The following is a 7,481-nucleotide window of genomic DNA, read 5'->3' as shown; positions in this document are numbered from 1 at the left end:
GGTGCCAGCCCACCGCAGAAGTTTGGTAAATGTTTATTAAAATGTGTGTTTATGCATGTCACATGGGGATCATTTTTTAACTTCTATTTTGACATTTTACTACCGTCAACATTTTTATTTTGTTTTTCTAGGTGTTGCAGTTATTTTATCCATTAGGAGTGAAGGAGTTGCTGCCTTTGAAGAACTCAGTGTTGTCTTTCCAGGTGTCTGCTCTGCTTGTTTTGGGCTGCCATTACTAGGAAACGACAGTTAAAATTTAAATGAATTATGAAAAAACAAAAGAAGCCTAAGCATATAAAGCTATAGTAAAACACAAATATTTACAAATATATATGTACACTAGGGGGTTCACTCCCTGCTCGCTTCACTCGCCAACCCCCCGGGCCTGCGCTATGTGCCAGCCAGCCACTTCACGTCTCTGCCGCTCGCGTTGTGAAGAGGGGGGCTGAACGCACCCCAAGGAGACCTGGTTGCTCCTCTGAAACCCCCTCTTAAATGGTGATACAATGGGAAACAAAGTTTTTTTTACCTCCTCTTTGCTCGATCAGGTGCTGCCGCCGCCATGCCGCATGATCTGCATCTTGCATGGTGCTCCAAACATTTAAAAGCCTGTACAGCAGCTGTCCTACTCTTTGTGTTTTATTTCCCTGGACATGGTTAAATTTCTTGGCACAAAGTCTTGTCTCGTGGGACGTGAGTTCTTGATATTTTTTAGTTTATAATTTAAAAACGGAATAAGAATCTGAAAATCTAACAACATCATATTAAAGTTCGATAAATTCTGAAAAGAATGATACCAAACATATATATGTAGGTTTTAAAATAAGCCCGATTTAAAGCGTGACAAAAAATGTGACATAAAAACATCACATATAATCATTGCACTTTTAGGATTAGGATTTGATATACAGAAAATAGATATAATGCGGAGCTTACTGACTCATTCACTCACTTGCTATTTGCTACGTAGTTAAAAAGACAACATTTCTGCACATCTGGGGCAGCAGGGGCCTCATGTATAATGCCGTGCGTAGAACTCACACTATAACATGGCGTAAGCACAAAAGCGGGAATGTGCGTACACACAGAAAAATCCAGATGCAGGAATCTGTACGTACGCAAACTTCCACGTTCTTCCGTTACATAAATCCCGATCAGCGTGAAAAGTAACGCATGTGCACGTGCCTTCTGTCCCGCCCCAACTCCTCCCAGAATTACGCCTCTTTGAATATGCAAATCAATATAAATAGCCTTCTGTGAAAAGACAATGGGAAAAGCACGGGGGAAAATATAAGAATTTCAGCGAATACTAAGTGGAGGCAAAGGAAAAACGTACAATTTGTTGGTTTAAACAGTGGTATAATCAACAAAAGAAAGTTGATCGAGTGACAGAGTGTCAGAGAAACTCGAAGGCTCAAGTTCATAAAGTTGCACAGTGCCCGAAATAAAAAAGAAGTCACATATCAAAGTCGCCGTGAAAAGGCGAGTCGTAGCCCACCGTCTGAGTGTCATATGAAAGCTTATTAGGGTACAGACAAAAAAAATAGGCACACAGTGGGAAAAAAGCACGAAATGTAAACTTTAATCTCAAAATTTCCACTTTAATCACGTAGTTTATTTTGCCATTAAAGTAGAACATCATAAACTTCATCTTAAAATCGTTTAATTTACTAGTTTCTCAAATCCCATTGTAACTAAAGTGGCACATTAAATGCTTTGTTCTGTATTTGATCTTCTATGTGCTCTATGTGTGTGAATCACTACCTGCTTCTTAAACTGACTTTCTCTTTCTCCGACAGGACACAGAATCCATTACATTCATGATATTACAGCTCTCTGAATAATTAAAATACTGAGATGTATACGTGATATCTTTTTCATGATGATAGGAGTTAAAGCATGTTATTAAACATGAGAACACGGTGGCGCAGTGATTGTTCGTATCTCACGCAAGAGGCTTGCTGCGCCATGCGCGACCTTCGATGAAATAATTTATTACATAAGTACTGTCTCTTTCAAATGAACTAATCTCCAATTCCTGTCCTTACTTTTCTTTCTCCAAATACCCAATCGCCACACAATCAGCTCTGTAATAGACGTGAAGCCATCTGTAAGCTTAGAATGCCGATTCTTCAAAACTTTTAAGGAACATTGAAATATCTTCATAGTACATGTTTAATTATTCTATCCATCTATCCTTCCAGTGTCGCGTCAGCACCAGCAATAATACAACGCAATGCAGGAACAATCCCTGAACTAGCTAGCGCTGCGGCACCGTGTCCTCACATGTTTAATTATTAACAATACAGATTATTTAAATGAAGTTAAAGTTTTATCTGTATAATATAATCAACATATTTTGCTGCATTTCATCTTAAAAATGATATCGTCATCATATGTAAATACGCGCTTTATAAACTGGCGCAGGTTGTGTAATATTATAACTGTAGTGCAAGTTTACAGTGAGGTGATTGTACTTATGAGTCCAGACAGTTCTACAAGGAGCACTTGATGGACTGATTGAGTGCGTTTAGAGTTCTTGGGATGAAACTTTTTCTAAACCACGAAGTCAGTACAGGAAAGTCTCTGAAGCGTTTTGCCGTGGCTGAGGCAGCGTCTGCTTCATGCTGTATACCGATAATTCTCTTTCCGATCAGCTGCTGCTGTGATTCCCCAATCAGATACAGTGATATAAATACTCCGAGTGGTGCAGTGAGAGTAATATGGAAAAAGATGATCTGCTGTGGCAACCCTTAACGGGAGTAGCTGACAGAAGAAGAAGAAGATGCATTGAGAGTAACAATGCTAAAGCAGTTCTGGTGTTTGGAATACTATGGCTTTTCCCTGGACATTATATTGCTGCAGGTTAATTACAATCAGATGCATTACACTAATAAACAATATGCAGTTAGTTTCAGTGTATTTATAAAGCTGCGTCAGGAATGTGGATCTAAGAAAGAAAGGGTGACCACACAGGAACAGTAGCACTGCTTTGACGCTGGGTGCCGCCAGTCTGCAAAACCAAGCGGAGAAATTGCGTACGCCAAGGTATGAGGTACCGTGAAAATGTGCGTGGCTTTACGCCAAGTTTAGGTTTTATACATCGCGATTTGAGCGTTGAAACGTTCATACGCAACATTTCTGTGCGTACGCACCGCTTATACATGAAGCCCCAGGTATCCACTAGCAAAGGACATTTTGATATTTAAAAAACACCCAGAAGAGAAACACTAAATAGCCCAAAATCTCAAAAATACAGGTACTTACAAATGTCTTACAAATACAAATGTAAAAAAAGCCAAACTGCTATGATTTTTTGAAAAAGAGAAAAAAAAAACATCAGCAAATTAAATGAGATCAATTAGGGCAAAAAAATTTGAGTGAGGGTGTAAAATCAAAGCCTGCAGCCACAGAATTTAATGTAGTCTAGTATCACATTTAATTGTATTTTATCATTGGTTATTTTTGAATATTACCACTGTTACAAAAATATTTAATACAAATTTTTTTAAAATCTGATTTAGTAATAAAATCAATTTAACTATTTCAACTTTCAAATCAGAAAACTAAGTCCTCAAATACACCTGAATGTTAGGCCTCACTTTTATTTCTGAACACGTTAAATAAATGTTCAATACTCAAGCAAAACAATCTGAAATATGAACAACAATAAAAATTTTAAAAAGTGACAAACTGATCCAGAGTCCTATTCCATCCCCACATTCCTCCTAAAACAAGTCAGGAAATTCAGAGGAATGTAACGAAGGTGAGACGCCACAAGTGAGAACTATAACACACCCTGACGCAGGTGTGAACACAAGGTGGTGGAATTTCATGGGAACTACAAGGTTAGTCTATAAAGTGCCTTTACAAACTGAAACATAACGTCAGTTTATTTCTTATTTGCATCCCTGTCCCCAGACATTTTACGTCATTAGGTCACAGTGCTGAACATCACCCAAGTATTCTACTATGGAGGACTATTTCGGACAAAAATTTTGTCCGAAATAGTCCTCCATATTCTTCTTCACGGCGGTTTTTACACTCTGGTGCAATACTGCCATCTCCTGTCTTGAAGATGTAATAGCCCTATATATTTTCATACAGTCCTGACAGTTTTAAAAATCCTAATACTTTACCATACATTTTTCTTTTCCTAATATATTTTTAAAACTTGTATACCTAAAGACATTAACTGTCTTTTCCATGAGACCTCTCTCCATTTTATAGTTTTTACACTGCAGTAAAACATGTAAGATGGTTCTGTAGTCTACACATTCCTTTCACTTTCCATTTATTATTTTTCAATTAACTTTATGTAGATAAATATTTAACACACTTAAACTATCCTCCCTGCTGTGCTTCTCTACAAAGATACTGCCATAAACTGAATTCGGAATAAATGCCTAGCTGTATTTCCTGATTCCCATCTTTCTTGCCATAGTTTCCCAATTTCCTTTTTAAAGACACTTTTTACATTTGCTTCACTCAGTAACATAGTGATATATAGATCTGTTTTACTTGAAGGCTTCGTAAAGAGTCCATCCACCGCTCCATCTCCACGATATCTACATGTGCTTGAACCCACAAGAGCCCTGCCTACTGTAATACTCTGCCAGTACATAACCCATAATGTATACAGGATTTCCATGATTATACATGTCCTGACTTACTTTCCTCATTTAGTGATCATTAAGTCTGAAAAAGTTACCACTTTGTATGGTCTTATTTCCTCTGTTCAAGCTAATGCCAAAATTATTGACATGAATTAATCTGAAAAGACTGATCTGAATATCTCTTCATGGTGTTTATATTGAATTGGGGCATGTATCCTGCTGCTCCCACTTTCCCCAAATCTGGAAATTTATATCCATCTGTATAAATCTGTAAATAATCATGCCAATATGACACAATATGCTTTTCAAAATGTGCTCTTCAACATTCTCCCTTATTCTATATCCCTTATATATATATGTGTGTGTGTGTGTGTGTGTGTGTGTTGTTTTTTTTAACACCTCTTCCAATCCTGCCTCCATATCCAATAAATTATTTACTACATCGATGTGCCACTCTTCTCCTGGCACTTTGTTTAGTCAGGTGCTCAGGGGCCTTGCCTGAAGATGCCCTCCATGTTGTAATCTAAAATACAATGCATCCTTCTTATCTGATCTGATTGAACTTTTGACCCACCTAAGCTCTTACTCTCAAAGAGTTATCCTTCTTGGTGATCCATCCATATTGACATTACTACATCTAAACTGAGAAATGAATTCCTATCCTTCCTGGACTGTCTTGACTTGACACAACATGTTGATTTTCCAACCCACTCTGGCGGTCATATATTAGACCTGATCTGCACTTCTGGACTATCTGTTGCCAACATTTACAGCACTGATTTGGGACTCTCTGACCATAAAGCAGTATTTTTCACTGTTTCACTGCCTTTCCCTCCTCTTACCTGTAAACGACAAATTTCTTACAGAAACCTTAAAAATATCTGTCCCTCTATCCTTTCTGGATCCATTTCTGATCTTTTACTGTCTTCACCTATTCCATCAACATTAGATAGTCTTGTTGACTACTATAACTCAGCCCTTCATTCAGCATTAGATAAAACAGCTCCTTTAAAACATAAGGAGGTTTCCTTTAAGCGCTCAGCTCCTTGGTATAACTCAGAATTGCGATCTATGAAAGCAGCTGGTCGACGCCTTGAGAGAATGTCACATCAGACTGGCCTCACCGTGCACATCCAGGCTTTCTCTGACCACCAAAGAGCTTACAGAGAAGCACTAACTTCTGCCAAGAACACCCATTACGGCAGAATAATAGAAAGTGACCATGATAACCCAAGGGTTCTGTTCTCTGTAGTTAATAAACTACTCGAACCCGCATCTGGCCCAACTACCTGTTCTACTGAAGTCTGTGAGGAATTCCTCCACTTTTTCCGTAACAAAATTAACGATCTAAATAATTCAACTAACATAAATACATCATCTGTTTATATCTCTCCCTGTTTTCCCACTCCATCCAGCTCCTTCTCTAAGTTCTCACCAGTCACATCTGGGTTTGTTAATAACCTGCTTTGTAAGATGAGGCCGACTACTTGTGTACTGGACTCCATCTCCAGCACACTACTTCAATCCTGCCTTCATGCCATAATCCCAACTGTTACAACAATAATAAACTCATCCCTTGACACTGGCTCTGTGCCGCTCACTTTTAAAATTGCTTCTGTAACCCCAATGTTAAAAAAGTCTGGTCTTGATGCTGACAATCTTAACAATTTCCGGTCTATTTCCCACTTAACTTTCCTGTCAAAAGTTCTTGAGCGTGTTGTAGCTTCCCAACTCACCAATTACCTAACCTCTAATAATTTGATGGAACCCTTTCAGTCTGGTGTCAGGGCGCGGCACAGCTGTGAAACTGCTCTGCTACGGGTAACCAATGATTTGCTTATGGCAGCAGACTCTGGACAAACCAGCATATTAATTCTGTTAGACCTCAGTGCAGCATTTGACACTCAGGTCAGACATGACATCCTACTGTCCAGAATGGAGAACATGCTGGGTATCTCTGGCACTGCCCTCCAGTGGTTCAAGTCCTATCTGACTGATAGGCAAGAGTTTGTTAGTCTTGGCAACAGCAGATCCAGCTCAGTGCCAGTCACACAAGGAGTTCCTCAGGGCTCGGTCCTCTGCTTTTCTGTATTTATATGCTTCCCCTTGGCCATATTATCTGTAGCTATGGATTGGGTTATCATTTTTATGCAGATGATACTCAACTCTACTTCAGTGTTAAAAGTGGAACTTCATCAGAGCTTTCTCAGCTCACAACCTGCCTTAGTGAAATTAAAACCTGGATGGAGCAGAACTCTTTAAAATTAAATTGCAATAAAACTGAACTCCTGCAAATTGGGACTAAAATGCAACTTAATAAAATGAGCTCCTTCCCAGTCCATCTTGGCAGTGATCTCATCAGACCTGCCTCTACTGTAAAAAATCTTGGTGTCATTTTTGATTCCTCCCTCTCTTATTCCACCCACATAAATCACATTAAGAAACTTTCTTACTTTCACCTCCGTAACATATCCCGTGTTCGCTCCTTCCTCTCCTTCTCTAATGCTGAGAAACTTGTCCATGCTTTTATCACATCCTGCATCGATTATTGTAATTCCCTACTGGCAGGTGCCCCTTCTAATCTTATATCACAGCTCCAGCTTATTCAAAACTCAGCTGCAAGAGTCCTTACTTGAACCAGCAGCAGTGAGCACATCACACCATCCTGCTTTGTCTCCACTGGCTCCCTGTGCCTTACAGAATCGAATATAAAATCCTACTAATAACCTACAAAGCTTTAAATAACCTCGCACCAAACTACATCAGTGACCTTCTCCATCACTATGTGCCTGCCCGCCCACTAAGGTCCTCTGATTCTGGCAATCTTGTTGTGCCCGTCACTAATCTACACTCCATGGGTGATAG

The sequence above is a fragment of the Erpetoichthys calabaricus genome, chromosome 10 (genome assembly GCF_900747795.2).
Source record: "Erpetoichthys calabaricus chromosome 10, fErpCal1.3, whole genome shotgun sequence".
Taxonomy (NCBI): Eukaryota; Metazoa; Chordata; class Cladistia; order Polypteriformes; family Polypteridae; genus Erpetoichthys; species Erpetoichthys calabaricus.
Note: the sequence above shows the minus strand (reverse complement) of the source record.